This window comes from Phacochoerus africanus, chromosome 15 (genome assembly GCF_016906955.1).
Source record: "Phacochoerus africanus isolate WHEZ1 chromosome 15, ROS_Pafr_v1, whole genome shotgun sequence".
Taxonomy (NCBI): domain Eukaryota; kingdom Metazoa; phylum Chordata; class Mammalia; order Artiodactyla; family Suidae; genus Phacochoerus; species Phacochoerus africanus.
In genome coordinates, this window is record NC_062558.1 from 127,589,656 (window position 1) to 127,606,244 (window position 16,589).

Consider the following 16,589-nt stretch of genomic DNA (forward strand, 5'->3'; position numbering starts at 1 on the left):
GAGAAGGGAGGGGGCTGGGGGCGGGGGTCGCGGCGAGCCGGTGGGAGGGGGGAGGGGACGCAGCGCGAGTGTGTGCGGTGGGCTCCGAGGGACTCGGGCTGGCAGCGAGGCGGCCTCTGTCCGCCCCAGCGTCCCGCGGCTGTCATCGCTCAGGCAGCCTCCTCAAACGTCTAGGGAGTGGGGGGGGGGGGGGGCCAGAGCCGGGACCTCCGCACTTCCCGCCTCCCCCTTCCTCCGCCAGGCCCTCTGATGCCCTGGGAGAACCCACGCTCGGTCCGGTTCCGGAGGGCGTCTCTGGTCCCCAAGGGAGACCTTGGGCTTTTACTTTATTTCATTGGTTGGGGTTGTGTGCACATGTGTACGTGTGTGTTTGTGCGCGCGTGTGCGCGTGTGTGTGCGTGTGCGAGCGCGCGATAGTCCCAGCTACTCTTTGCAGGGCGGCGGGTTTCCCGGGTCCCCAGCAGAAGGGTGGCCCGTCAGTCCTCTTCTCCACGGGTGCGGCCCTCCAGCCCGACGCCACTGGGCCTCTGGGTAGAAGAAAGTGCCTTTGATTCCCCGCTCTCCCGGGGCGGGCCGGTAGGGGTGGGTGGGAGTGAAGAGGGGGCCTGGTCCTTGAGGCCGTCCTGGCCTGATGATGTAGAGTGGGCTTTAGACAAAATCCAGCCAACTCTCCGGTTATTGGCTGCAACACAGTGGCCGAGGTTGGCGCTCCGAGGCCCCGAGGGCTTCAATCCCTTGCGGGCCAAGCCAACGCCGGGCACCGCCGCAGGGTCTTGGCTCCCAATACCACGTAGCCAGTGCGGGCTCCAGGGATTCGGGTCTTCACGATGGGGATTCAAGCAGTGGATCCTGTGCTTGTTTACTTACATGGCTCAACCAGAAGTAATTCTTGGGGCCTCTGCGGGCGGGGAGATGTGGGGTCCCAAACCCCAGCCCTTCCCTGCCCTCCGGGGCTGGGGCCTCAAATCCTCTGACAGCTGACTCGAATCAGAGGTCCCCCAAGCCAGCTGTTCCGGTTCCTTGCTCCGGAAGATTTGGGGCTTCCTTACCCCTTCCGCAGACCTCCGGACTGTGGAGAGTCCTCGATCGTAGAGACCCTCGGGGTCCCTGCCACACCCAGCTCCGCCGCCCATGAAACCCACAATGACACCTGGGTCAAAGGTCCAGAGGGAAGTCTAAAAATAAAAATGCTCAACCCACTACATATTTTGGAGGCTGAGGAGGGGGGACTGTCCAAGGAACCAACTACTGCCATAATAAGGACGCCCCCTGGGCGTCCTGGGGTGATGGCTCTTGAGGTCCAGGGCCGCATTTCCCAGGCACCAGAGGAGGCGCCAACTGTGACCAAATCTCAAATACGGATACAGGTTGGGCCTTCGACATCCTTGCCTCCCCCCCGCCCCCAGGGGATAACAATGGCATATTTTGTTGTTAGTAGTATTTATTGAGCAGTCACTTACCTGATGCATAAACACATTTAACTTTTTAACCTCTCCCTCAGGGAGGTAGTAATCTGCCCGCTTCAAGTTTTCAGAATCTGCCCGTGAGGGTGATGTGTATCAAAGAGAGACAGAGTGATGACCTTAATGCTAATGCCAGGAATCCTAAATATTAAGCATCAGTTTTCATGACTTTTATCCAGACCATATGAAATACAAAGGCAAACATTAGATTTTTGTTTCTGATAATGCTGTGTATTTCTAGCCATGAGCATTTCGCCCTCCTACATCAAGCTGCCCTGGGATGAATAAAATATAGGGTTTTTTTGGCTCCAAATTTACTGAATGAGCATCTGAGACCAGGGTCCAGGAATGTGCATTTCTAGCTACCTCTGTCAGGGAATTTTCTACAAGTTAAAGTTGGAAAACTACACCTTCTAAAGTTAACTTAAGTGGGAGAATTCTGATAAGCTTTCTGAGGGCAGGGACCTCCCCCATCCACCCCCCCACACACTGGAAATGCAAATACTTATTAGGGAAGGGAAGAAAAGAGGGGTATTATGGGAAAACAACTAATTTAATTAAGCAGCCAGTTATGAAGTGCCTGGAGGTGTCAGGACCTGGGGCAGGACCCAGGGTGGCCTATATCCTATAGGACTACTTTCTACGGCTTCAAAGCTTTAACTAAGGGAACTAATTGTCCCTAGCAATGGCTCCTGGTTGGCAGCACAAATGGTGCTGTTGAGCCTTCTATGTTCCAAGCCCTTGAAGTCACCAAATTCAATAAACAGTCACCCCATAACCTGGTTTTGCTTTTTGTTATGCATAGTACTTTTTCTGTGACTGTATTAAAATTCTCTGGGCATCCATCCAGAAAAAACCATGACAGGTTTCCGGGAGGACACAGCGGAGACAGAAGCCCCGGGATGGAAATTTCAGAAAAGCAGCTGCTGCTCCCAGAAAAACTAAAGCTGTGTGTCCATTGGCAACAAAAGGAGGGAATCTAGTCAATTATTTGGATATTCTGAGACCAGCCTGTCTCCATAACATGTGAGGACACAGGGCTGCTGCAGGTAAAACTGTTTTATTCTCTTGACTAAATGTGCCTCCCTCCCCAGTGCCCTTCCTGCCCCCACATCACTGTCTGCAGGTGCAGACAGACCCAGAATAGAACTGTAGAGCTGGAAGGATTTTTAGAGATTGTCTATTCCATGACCTTCATCTGATTTGACAGATGAGGAAAATGAGCCTGGAAATACAAAGTGACTTGTTAAGGATTAGACAACTAGTTAGTGGGGGCATCTGCGCTCCAGTCGTGGTCTCCTGACTTAAAGCTACACTCCCACCATCACACAGTCTTCCCAAAACCTAAATGAGATAAACGCTCTCTCTGGAATTGATGAAATCATGCCATATAAATTAGCTAAATCACAATCTGAGCCTTGGGGATGCTTTTCATATTTCCTGCCTCCATCCTGTCACTGCAACAGAAAGGAGGATCAGAGGCATTATATGTGGTTCCCCCTTTCCATCTTCATTTTTGTTTCAGAAAGATGTAGGAGGGGAAAACATGCTGGTAAAAAAAAAAAAAATCTGAGATCCTCTTAGATCGTGAGTGGCTTGGGCACAGCATAACTTAATGTCTGAGATGTCATTTTAAAAAGAACTGCAGATGATACAACCAGAAATTAAGGTTCTGTGACAATGAATCAGAACACCTGATAATAATGACTAATTAAAAATAAGAATGCCTTTTATACAGAGACTTTCATCCCAATCAGCGTTGCATGTGGTGATGGATTCAATACCATCCAGTTGTCATTACCCCATTTTACAGAAGGTAGTCAAGGCAATGGAGAAGCAATTGAATTAAGAACTGGTGCTGAATATCCAAAGTGAAAAAGACAGCCTTATACTCAGATATTTCTTCCCTATTTTAGCTGAATGTAGAGTATGAGCCAAAGAGCAGAGGGCTAAGTTCTGAATTATTCTGACCACATTTCAATCAAATAATTCCACTGGACTCCATTTCTCCATTTTGTATTTTGTAACAGGAAACTAAGTTCTTTCAACTACTTTATATATTTTGGCTGTAGAAGCAACACAGTTTTTGAGTTGGAAAGGACCTCACGGTTATGTAATAAACAAATAGGGTTCTGGGGTCAGCCAGGCTGTCTGATTCATATGTTCCTATCCCAGCACCACTACTTACTAGCTATTTTACTTTAAGCTGTTTTCTTTGCTTCTCTGTGACTTAGTAGCCTCTCTACACAATAAGGTTAGCCCTGTACCTTTCAGGTTGTCTGTAATATAAGCAAAGGGCTTAGGACCGTGCTTGTCACACAACTAACACTTTGAATAAATATTTACTATTACTGTCTTTCTTCAACCATCTCCCATGAGGCTAGCACTTGATAGATAGAACCAGAGATGGCAAGAAGGAACCAAGAGCCAGACAGAATAACCGAAAGGTCCAGATCGCAAGTGGTAAAGACAAGTGGCTTCATATTGATTCAATACTGTATAACAGGAGTAAGCAACTAGTAATTTACTAAGGGCTTTACTGACTGCCTATGTTCATTGAATTCTCATAACAACCCTTTGAAAAAAGGACAATTATGTATACCCATTGTGTTGAGTTAAAAATGGCCATAGATTCTTTCTTTCTTTCTCTCTTCCTTCTCTCCCTCCCTCCCTGCCTTCTTCCCTCCCTTCCTTGCTTTCTCTCTTTTTGCATTTTAGGGCCACACCTGTAGCATATGGAAGTTCCCAGGCTAGGGGTCCAATCTGAGCTACAGGCACCGGCCTACACTGCAGCCACAGCTACGCCAGATCCAAGTGGCAGCTGTGTGTGACCTATACCACAGCTCATGACAACGCCAGACCTTTAACCCACTGAGTGAGGCCAGGGATCCAGTTTGCATCCTCATGGATACTAGTCAGGTTTGTAACCTGCTGAGCCACAATGGGGACTTCTAGATTCTTTTTTAAAATTGAAGTATAGTTGATTTAAAATGTTGTGTTAGTTTGTGCTGTACAGCAAAGAGACTGTTATGCATTTATATATATATATTCTTTCTATATTCTTTTCCATTATGTTTCTCTCAGGATATTGAATATAGTTTTCTGTGCTATACAGTAGGACCTTTTTGTTATCTATTCTATACGTAATCGTTTGCAACCACTAACCCCAAACTCCTAGTGCATTCCTCTCCTTCCCTTCTCCCCCTAGTAACCTCAAGTCTGTTCTCTCTTTCTGTGAGTCTGTTTCTGTTTTGTATATAGGTTCCTTTGTATCATATTTTAGATTCTACATATAAGTGATATCATATTATATTTGTCTTTCACTGACTTAATTCACTTAGTATGATAATCCCTAGTTGTATCTATGTTGCTGCAAATGATGTGATTTTGTTCTTTTTATGGCTGAGTAGTATTCCATTATATGTATGTACCACCTCTTCTTTATAATTCCTCTGTCAATTGACATTTAGATTACTTCCATGTCTTGGCTGTTGTAAATAGTGCTGCTATGAGCACAGGGGTGTACGTATCTTTTTGAATTGCGGTTTTGTCCAGATTTGTGTGCAGGAGTGGGATTTCTGAATCATATGGTAATTCTATTTTTAGCTTTCTTTGGAGCCTCCACACTGTTTTCCATACTGGCCTCACCAATTTACATTCCTACCAATAGTCTAGGAGGGTTCCCTTATCTCCACACCCCCTCCAACATTTGTTATTTGCAGCCTTTTTTTTTTTTTTTTTTTTTTGCTTTTTAGGGCCACACCCAAAGCATATGGAAGTTCCCAGGCTAGGGGTCAAACTGGAGCTACAGCTGCCAGCCTATACCACAGCCACAGCAATGCTGGATCCGAGCTGTGTCTACGACCTATACCACAGCTCATGGCAATGCCAACCCACTGAGCAAAGCCAGGGATTGAACCTGCATCCTCATGAAGAGTAGTCAGATTTGTTTCCAGTGTGCCACGACAGGAACTCCCTGTTATTTGTAGACTTTTTAATGATAATCATTCTGACTGGTGTGAGGCGGTACCTCATTGTAGTTTTGATTTGCATTTCTCTAATAATTAGTGATGTTGAGCATCTTTTCATGTGCCTATTGGCCATCTATGTGTCTTCTTTGAAGAAATGTCTATTTAAATCTTCTGCCTATTTTTCCATTGGGTTGTCTTATTTTTTGGTTGTTGAGTTGTATGAGCTGTTTGTATATTTTGGAAATTAAGCCTTTGTCAGTCACATCATTTGCAAATATTTTCTCCCATTCCATATGTTGTCTTTTCATCTTGTTTATGATTTATTTCCTTGTTCAAAAGCTTGTAAGTTTGATTAGGTCCTATTTGTTTATTTTTGTGTTGATTTCTATTGCCTCGGGAGACTGAAGATGGTCCTAAATCCTTTGCCATTTCTTCCATCAAGAGATGGAGTCTATTTCCACTTAGCTAAATGTGACTGGCTTAGTGACATGCTTTGATCAATAGAATGAGGTGGGGAAGTGACACTGTGTCGGTTCTGGGGCTAGGTCTTAAAATGCTCTGGTAGATTCTATTCTTGCTCTCTTGGACCTTGCTATAAAAAAGGTCTATCTAGACTATAAGAGGAAGAGAGGCCACATGGAAAACTGAGGTACCCTGGCTGATAGCACCAACTTCCAGTAATGTGAGTGAGGCCATCTTGGATGTTGCAGCCCAGCTGAACTTCCAGTTGAATGTAACCTTATTAGAGATCTTGACAATAGTATGTGAGACAGGGATGAGCAATTTATGCTGAATCCTGTTCGAATAGCAGACTCTTGAAAAGATATATGGTTGCTGTTGTTTTAGACTACCCTGCCTTGGGTGAGTTTGTTAGACAGCAATGAGTAACCGAAACATCCATATTTTGGATAAGACTGAGGCTCAGAGAGATTAAGAAACTGCCTTGGTGTTACAGCTAGGAAGTGACACAGCCTGGATTCAATCCCAGGACCATCCTACACCCAAATTCATGATCATGAACTATATAGTGTCTTTTAAGGCATAACCAAATTCTAAAGAATAATTCATAAGTTGATTTTTGTATTTTCCCTATTGCAGACATTACACAGTGTAGACTGGACTAATAAAAGACATAGCATGTCACTCTAAGACCATAGAGAATAAAAGTGTCAGAGCTAGAAATGAAATGAATGTGGTCTTTGCCAAGTCATTCATCACTTACTGAAAACTGAGCAGGGCCACCTCTCTGGGATGTACCTTAGGGTACAGAGCCTTGAATTACTTTCTCCTTTTAAAAACAAAGATGCAGACGTGTTCTGCTCTCACCTTCAGGAAATCAGAGACACATTTGCATTTAGGGTGGTAAATGGAAAATGACAACAGGTGGTTGTTGGCTGTGAAATTCTCCAGGTGAAGCATTCTGGGAGAAGAAAAAGAAAGGTTGATTTCATTACAATGTTTTTTGGGGTCACAGAGAACTTTGAGGTTTTCCAGGAAACCTGACTTATAAATTTGTATCTTTCTCGCAGGAGTACATTTGTGTTTCGACGTGTCTTTAAACCCACAATTTTCTAAAATTTCTTATTGCCTGAAAAGCTGCTGGAGCCATTTATTCAACAAGCAGGTACCGACATCTACTTTGTGCACGTCTCTAAGAACTCCCGGTATCAGAACTATAGTGTTTTTCTTTCAGTGTGCAGGGACACTTGCCCAGAGTCACTTATTTTATAAACCTGACCCCATCGAGACGAGAGCCGCAACTGGAGAAGGATGAAGACAAGGCCATCAAGTAGTTAAAATGTGTATATCCAAGAGTCTACACATTACAACCTGGGTTCTTGGCTTAGAGGAGAGCTTCTTGGTCTCTCATTCAGAGCCTATTTACTCTTATTTTAGACCTAATTCTAACAAACCTAACTCTCCCATTTCCTAGCCTACCGACGATTAAAGGCAACAAATGGGAAGGGAAAGTAACTGCTTGGAGAGGGAGAGAAAACAGACCAAGTAACTTGGAAATTATCACAATCTGGGGTGACTTTGCTTGGACACAAGTAACAACAACCTCAAGTGCTCCCGAGGGCATGAAAGGTAGCAGGTAATGTGACAATGGATATTCAGGGAAATGATCCTCACAAGATTAAATTGTGTTTTTATTTAAGAGGGCGGGGAAGCACATAAAATCTTTGAGAAACATTTTAATACAGAACAAACTCAGAAAAATTATATAGGTGTCACACTGTATTCCCTTATAATAAGGGAGAAATCACTGTAAGTTTGAAGGGCAAAATTATACCAGTGTGAAAGCAGTGTAAGCAACATGGGCTTTCCTTCATTCACTCCCTAAAGCTGGCAGAGGTGAGATCATTAACACAGGAATACAGAACTGAGCGTGGGCATAGTTTTAGTTCCAGATGTTTTGTGTTAGGTCCCTGTAACACAGCCAACAGGATCAAGGAAAGCAGAAAGGTGAATTGATGGGTCCAAGGTCACCCAGCAAAACCATGAGCCCAGATAAGAAAAGAGGACCAAAAGGGAAGGAGGGTTTGGTACATGGTGAGCACGAGTTAGTATTTGCAAAAAGAGGAAAAGAAAATGAGAGGACTCGTCACTATTTTTGAGACACGTTTGTTCTAAGAGTTTGCCACGACTCTTAGCTGCAACAGAAGCGGAGAACTGTGGGTCACAGGGTTGCAACTGGCCTGGGAGCCCACGTGACCCCAAAAGGAAACAGAAACGCTCTCCATGGAATGGATTACGTGATAGTCAGAACTAACCCACGCCCAGTGAGATAGAAGGGATGACATTTACAACCTGGAGATGTTATAGTAAAGTACACTGAGTAACTCCTAATACTACTTACACTTAGTGCTCCTACAGCATTTTCCCTCCTCACAAGTACTTTACAAACATTAACTAATTAAACCAGCATGACTTCTGGAAGGGAAAATTGAGCCTCTGTAATCTGCTTGAGTTCTCTGAAAAAGCTAATAAAATTAAGGTGTAATATTCTTGAAGAGGAGTACACAGAAGCATAAACAGCTTTTGTGAGGGATTAAAGATGGAGGTGTGACGGTGGCATTGGATATGCTCAGAGGCTCTTTATGGCAACATTATGCCCCTGCCACAACAATGCCAACAGAAGACCAAGTCGAAACACCAAGGACACTCTTTCGGCCAGCAGCTTGAGCATCTGTGGTTGGGCATGGCCCCCTCTCCTTAAGGTTTCTTCTGCGAGAGTTGGTCTGAGCCCCAGATACTTGTAAGAAGGAGGAAGCCTACCTCCTGTCTACCATCTCTACAGAAGGGGCCTCACACAGAGGTGTGAGAAGCAGACACCTTTCCAATGCTCTATACCAGCCAGTGGCCAAATATCTGGTGTAAAGCAGGACACTCAGCCCCATTCCCACCCTCGTTCAAATATTTGCCTGCTCCTGCCTAATACACAAATGCTTTTAAAAAGTCACAGTTTTGGGGAGTTCCCTTTCGTGGTTCAGTAGTTAACGAATCCAACTAGGAACCATGAGGTTGTGGGTTCGATCCCTGGCCTTGCTCAGTGGGTAAAGGATCCGGCGTTGCTGTGACCTGTGGTGTAGGTTGCAGATGTGGCTCAGATCCCGTGTGGCTGTGGCTCTGGCATAGGCCAGTGGCTACAGCTCCGACTCGACCCCTAGACTGGGAACCTCCATATGCCGCAGGAGTGGCCCTAGAAAAGGCAAAAAGACAAAAAAAAAAGTCACAGTTTTGAGATTCTACAGCGCTTTCTTCCACTGCATTCCTCTTTTTTTTTTTTCTTATGGCCACACCCATGGCATATAGAAATTCCCTGGCTTTAACCTACTGTGCCAGACAGAGAATCAAATCTACCTCCACAGCAACCAGAGCTGCTGTAGTTGGATTCCTAACCAACTGCACCACAGCAGGAACTCCCTTCCACTGCATTCCGTGTGTGTGTGTGTGTGTGTGTGTGTGTGTGTGTGTGTGTGTGTGTGTGTCTTTTTAGAACCAAACCCATGGCATATGAAAGTTCCCAGCCTAGGGCTCAAATCAGAGCTATAGCTGCAGGCCTACGCCACAGCATTCTTAAATTGAATGCATTTTCTTGTCTGTTTTTACATGTTGCCATGTTGTTCATAAATGGGAGGTGTAGTTACTCTTGGTGAAGTAATTTAGAGGGCATCAGATGAAAATGCATGTCAGCGCCTTCTGGTTTACCATATTAGAACCCCTGGGATTCTACATTCTGTTTGTCCTGATTTTGACCTTAACCATAAAGAACCACAATGCTGGCCAGTCATTCAACCTGCCTTTCATTCTCCAAAGGCTTGAAATCCCAGTGGCTCAGAGGAATACCACTTCTCAGGAGAATGCGTTTGAGGTTGAAGGAAAGACAATTATTTAATAGCAGGAAATGGAAGCTCTAGGAAAAGAGGAAGAAAATAGGACCAGGGGTTGGGAGAGTGCACTATTGCTTCAACAGGTTCACCAAAAATCTGAGTGATCCCGGGCAAGACCCTACCCCATCTGATCTTCACTATCTTTTTTGCTGAAAGAGGAGCAAGACAGGATTGGTGGTCCAAGGAGAGCTGGTAACCTCAACTCTAAGATGCTCAGATTCCATAGTTAGACACTGGGAGAGTTGGGTCCTTAGGTAAAGACCACTTGCTTCCTGGCAGAGTCATCAGGCTATTGTTTGACTGCTGCTGGGTATTTAGACAAGCCCCTGCCCCCAAAATGCAGATGAGTCACAAAACATTAACGCTAAGCATTTACCAATATGCTCATATGGATTACTTTTTTTTTTTTTGTCTTTTCAGGGCCACACCCATGGCATATGGAGGTTCCCAGGCTAGGGGTCCAATTGGAGCTGTAGCTGCTGGCCTACACCACAGCCACAGCAACACCAGATTTGAGCAGTGTCTTCAACCTACACCACAGCTCACGGCATTGCTGGATCCTTAGCCCACTGAGCAAGGCTAGGAGTCGAACCTGCTACCTCATGGTTCCTAGTCAGATTTGTCTCTGCTGCGCCACGATGGGAATTCCTCACGTGTATTACTTTAAAGCAGAGGCTGAAAACTTGAGCTAAATCCAAGCTGTGACTTTGTGTTTTGTTCTGCTCACATTGTTATTGGTTTTTTTTTAAGTTAATTTCCAATATTTTTAAAATACGCAGTTTCATCTAAAGACCTGATCGCCCCATTTCTCTGGAAAAATTAGATGACCTGGTTGCACTGAGCTCATTTTTCCCTCTCAATAGAAGGAAAATTAGAAGAAATGAGAAGTGACTACCTTCACTGGAAGGGATACACGCTCCCCAGCTCCCCACCACACCAGCCCCTTCCATCCTGTTCCCTGCTCGGGGCTGGAGGCATCAGAGTCTAAAATAATGCTGTAGGGAACAGGCGCTGTAGACAGTCAGGCTGCATCAGAAGCTGGCAGTGCAGGCTCCCATTGCTCAGAGGAGCTGCCAAAGTGGGAGAGCCTCAGGGTCAGTCTCGGGCTCTCACTTCTCGATGTTCCCAAACAACATCTCACAAAACTGCCCCCTGGGGCGTGCACCATCCATGGTGTGGATGACTCCACCCCGAGTCACCTCAGAGGAGCCAGGGAAGGGCCCTGAGGCTGATTGGGGCCCTCCTTTCTTCTACCCCAATTCAGAGATCCAGCCATCGCAAGGCCAGGGAAGGTGAAAGAACAAATGACAGGCAGCAGGTGGAAACAATGAGAACAACCCCATCCTCCCCCCACCCCTCCCCCTGCCCCCACCCCTGGGCCTGGGGGGCAAGAGCTTTCACATGATCCTCCCCATTGCCTGTGCCTTTTACAGATGAGGAACCAGAGGCTCAGCCTTCCCAAAGGGACAGGGCTAGAGAAGAAGAAAGAGTCAAGGGACCAGCCTATGCTTTCCCCTCCAAGACCTGTATCTCCTCTCCTGCACCCAGAGTTTGTGGCAGAAACTGTTGGCTGGTGTTGATCCTGCCAGGCATGGAGTGGCAAGGTCATGGGCATGAGTTCACGGACACAAAGGCCAACCCTTCAGTTCTACAGGAAGAGCAAAGAAGAAAGATAAAGGCAATGTGTGGCCCACAGCTTCAGACCCCAACCCCTGCCTCAGTTCTGAGGATTAAAACCCATAAAACCAAACAATCTTATTCCAGCTGTCTACACAGATCAACTTACTTGACAGTACATTGAACATTCTAGTTCAATTCTCTTTATAGAGCAAATCCTTGTGTGCCAGAAAGAGAGGGGAAAGCAAACTTAGGACCGTGTAGCACTGTGGCTGACGTCCTGCTGCACAAGGACATTGACCCTCGTGGGTGTTTGGAGGAGAACAGAAGCAGAGTGTGCTGAGTAAGAAAGAGCACGGTGCCAAAAAGGAGAGAAGTGACAGCTGGCAATGGGCAGGGCCTGGTGACAAACCTGAGAAGGCCGGTAAACTAAATGGAATCACCAGCGATGCAAAGCACACTCAGAACGTCTGCTGGCTTTTCCCTTACTTTGGAAGACTGATGTTTTTATGGATAAAAGTGGAACTCTCTGCTCTACAGACTCTCTGTCCAAGCCAGGCTACCCTGTTTGCTGCCCCTGGACAAGTCACGGAGTGCATCTTCGCACTAGAATAACTTCTCTTCCTCTTCTGTCCCTTTTCCATCTGCCTATTTGTCTGAGGCCTCTCCAAGTCACTTCTTTCCCCAGGTGACATTGTCTTTCCAATTGTCGTCCTTGGAGTTCTAAAATTTTGCATGATTGCTGTAATTCACTAAATTGATTGAACCTTCTATTACTAATTCAAATAACTCACACTAATACTGTACCCTAAGGGCCTTACCTAGATTAACTCATTTAATCTTCATCACAACTCTAAGTGAGGAAACTAAGGTACACAGAGGTTAAGTGACTTGCCCAAGGGCTAGATAGCGAGTTAGTAACTGTGTATATTTTGGTCTACTATAGCTGCCATAACAGATATCATAGACTAGGTGGCTTAAACAATAGAAATTTGTTTCTCACAATTCTGTGGACTGGACATATGAGATCAAAGTGCTCCCCAGTTGGTTTCTGGTGAGATCTCTCTTCCTGACTTGCAGTCAGTTCTCGCTGTGTCCTCCTATGGCCTTTCCTCTGAGCTCACAAGGAGAGAGTGAGACTTGGTATCTCTGCCTCTTCTTTTCCTCTTCTTCTTTTTTTTTTTTTCTTTTTCTTTTTCCTATATCTCCTCCTCGTGGTTGCAGGTGCTCTATGCATTCAGAGAAACTTATCTAGTAACAAACCATAGAAATGATCCCTGAAAGTATAGTCTTTCTCTGCCTCTTCTGATAAGGGTACCAATCCTATTGGACTAGGGCCCTATGTTTATCTCCTCATTTAACCTCGGTGACCTCCCTAAAGGCTCTATCTCCAAAGATGCTCAAATTAGGCATTAGAGCTTCAACATATGCATGGGATGAGGGCAGGAATTCATCCATAACAATGTGATATGATTTTTTTTCATTCATTCACTTACTGAGCACCTACAAACTGTCAGACAGTCTGTTAAGTGTCTAGAGACACAGCAGTGAAAAAGGCGAACAGGAGCCTTGCTTGTTAGACTATAAACTCCCTATAGTCTAGTGGGAGAAGTGGCAACAGACAAGAAACCTGTGAACTCATGAACCAACTAGATAATTTCAGACAGTGGTAAGTGCTATGAAGAAACAACAGTAGGGCGTTATTGGATTATTTTAGCCAAGCATGCTTTAGTATTTATTAAGCACTTGTTATGTGTAAAATCTATGCATTCATTACAAATATTTACTGAGTATGTCTTCTACCAATAATTTACCGATGCTGCTGGGAACACAGTGGTGAACAAAATAGACCAAGTTCCTCCCTCAAGGAATTTGGAGGTGAGTGGGTTATAAAGGGGAGACCCTGAGACATCATGGTCTCAGCCATGGATACTTCCAATCTTCCAGGAGAACGTCAAATGAGTCAAGACGGCCCTAGAGGCTGGATTCTGTGGCTCCAGCTCCCAGTGGAGAGGGAGTGTAGAAGAAAGGAAGAGCTGGCCGCCATGGGAGCTAGAGTGGATGAAGATGTGGGACTCAACAGGCATTAAAAGAAGGAAAGGAAGTTCCCGTCATGGCACAGTGGAAACATATCCAACTAGGGACCATGGGGTTGCGGGTTCAATCCCTGGCCTTGCTCAGTGGGTTAAGGATCTGGCATTGTTGTGAGCTGTGGCGGAGGTCACAGACGTGGCTCGGATCTGATGTGGCTGTGGCTGTGGCAGGCAGCTACAGTTCCGATTGGACCCATAGCCTGGGAACCTCCATGTGCCACAAGAGTGGCCCTAAAAAAGCAGAAAAAAAAAAAAAAAGGAAAGGATGGACATGTGAGAGAAGGGGGTGCCTTCCATCTAAAGGGGTATGAGGAAAGGAACCATGGTGGAATGGAAACAGCAGCAGCAGCACTGGCTTATTCTGAGTAAAGTTTCATTCAACACCTACTCAGCAGATCACATGTCCCTGAAGGGCCCCAGGCTCTGCTGTGGATGTGAAGATGCCTCGGGCTCCTATCTTCGAAGGTTTTCCATCTGGCAAGAAGGCAGTCCCATGATGATCTATCACATTGCAAAAAGTGAGAGATTTCATTAGCGATTGGGAGAAAACACTGAGGGGCATGAGAGGTGAATACATGCCTTTTGTGTATAACAGCAGCTGTAGAAACTTGTGTGTGAACTTCCGGATTTGTACATGCACATGCAAAAGATTTTACACTCTCAGAGTGCCTTCGCATTTATCCCCATAAGTGCCTTGTGAAATATGCATAATGGGAGGGTTGGTTACCTAGGTTTTCCATGTGAATAAATGCAGTACTCTCTCAGTTGGGACCTAGTTAGGAGACCTGGAACCGGAGCCATGCACAGCCTTGCTCCACCATCAGTTCAGGGCTGCTGGGGAAATGCGCAAGCCCATGGTCAATGGCAGTGGGGAGACGTGGGCAGACTGCTGGATGGAGGACGGGGGTGAGGGAAAGAGCGGACTAAGGGATGACAATAAGATTTACAGAGGACAGGAGTTCCTGCTGTGACTCAGTGGATTAAGAACCAGATGTAGTGTCCATGAAGATGCGGTGTGAGCCCAGGCTGGCCTGGACCCACAAGCTATGGCATGGGTTGATCTGGTGTTGCTGTGGCTGGCACAGGCTGGCAGCTGCAGCTCCAATTCAACTGCTAGGCTGGGAAATTCCATATGCAGCAGATGCGGCCATAAAAGGAAAAAAAGTGTTCCCATTGTGGTGCAGTGGAAATGAATCTGACTACTTATTATCCATGAGGATGTGGGTTTGATCCCTGGCCTCATTCAGTGGGTCAGGGATCAGGCATTGCCATGAGCTGTGGTGTAGGTGGAAGACACGGCTTGGATCCTGAGTTGCTGTGGCTATGGGGTAGGCTGGCAGCTGTAGCTCCAATTTGACCCCTAACCTGGGAACTCCCATATGCTGCGGATATGGCCCTAAAAAAAAAAAAAAAAAAAAGATTTACAGAGGATAAAATACAGACTGGGGGGAGGGGGAACATCTAAGATACAGTGCTAGTTTAGCTACAGAGGCTGTTTGATTCTAAGCAAGCATTTCCTTTCTAGGCTTCAGTGTTCTCATCTGTAAAATGAAACCATTTAGACTCAATAACTGAAGTCCTTGATGTGTGTATATGCATATGTTATATACCTATGAATGTACGTGTAGTATAAAATATGTCCTATCTACCAGCATTCATAAAAATGACACAATGAGCTTTCCTGTGACCACCCCTCCACACAACACAGAGCATGCCAACACAGCTGAAGTTCTTCGGGGCACCCATTCTCATTGTCCCTCCTATCCTCACCCCCACCCCAGAGGGAGCCATACCACCATGCTGCTAAATTTGGCATTTGTCATTAAACCTTTCAAGATTTAATAATAGTTCTGTGATTTTCCTGCATCTTATAACAATGCTCATTTTTTTTGGGGGGGGGGGGCGGGATAAAGTTGATTCGTGGTTGACAGGAAGCTTCCCGTATAGACCACATCATTGGCCTTTCACTGAAATCTTATGAGAGGGGCTGACCATGAAGGATTAGGTCCAGCTTTTCTGTTCTTTTTTTCCCCCCATATTTTAAAGTTTTATTAAAGTATAGTTGATTTACTAGGTTGTGATAATTTCTGCTGTCAAGTCAGTTATATATCCAAACATCCATTCTCTTTCAGATTCTTTTCCTACATAGATGATCACAGAATACTGAGTAAACTTCTCTGTGCTCTACAGCAGGTGCCCACTGGCCAATCATTCCATAAACCTCAGCGTGCATATGCCAGTCCCAAACCCCCAGTCCATCTCTCTCCCTCCCCACCTGTACCCTTTGGTAACCATAAAATTTTCAAAGTCTATAAGTCTGTTTCTGTTCTGCACATAAGTTCATTTGTATCCTTTTTTTTAGATTCCACATATAAGTGACGTAATATAATATTGTTTTTCACTGTCCAAATTCACTTAGTGTGATAATTTCTAGGTCCATCCATGCTGCTACAAATGACATTTTATTCTTTTTATGACCGATAATATTCCATTATATATATATATATATATATATATATATATATACCACATCTTCTTTATCCATTCCTCTGTCGATGGACATTTAGATTGCTTAGGTCCAGCTTTTCAGATGAGCAAAGTGAGGTTCAGAGTGGGGTATGCCATAGCACTTATCATCTTGACTGTATTTTCATCCTGAAGCTGTGGCCAGTGTAGTGAGGTTTGGGACTCAGGTTTCAGTTAAAGACACAATGATGAGGGGAAAACAGCCCAGGTGATGAGGAAGCTTCACAGGTAACAAAGGATGAGATGTAGGAATTGGATCAAAAGATAGGAACAAGACAAATGATGCCCAACTGAGTAATCAAGAAAGCACTTAATAGATTAGAACTTATGGCAGAATCTTCTAGGCACAATTTTGCTCTTATAAGCCAAAGCTCTAATGTTTATAAAGCAAAATAAGGATGTTTCCAGAATAAGCTGTAAGAAATGGTAGAGGTTATCCAGTTCCCTTGTTGCTATGATCCTGGACTTCCTGCAAATGTCTAATAAGATGCAATGGGATCATATTACAAACCAACTAATATAGTG

The 16,589-nt window shown here is 45.0% G+C and overlaps 1 pseudogene; it reads right to left on the minus strand.

Moving 5' to 3' along the window:
• Positions 1 to 12,607: 12,607 nt before the first annotated feature.
• On the minus strand, positions 12,608 to 12,738 carry LOC125117156 (uncharacterized; annotated as a pseudogene).
• Between the last annotated feature and the right edge of the window lie 3,851 nt (positions 12,739 to 16,589).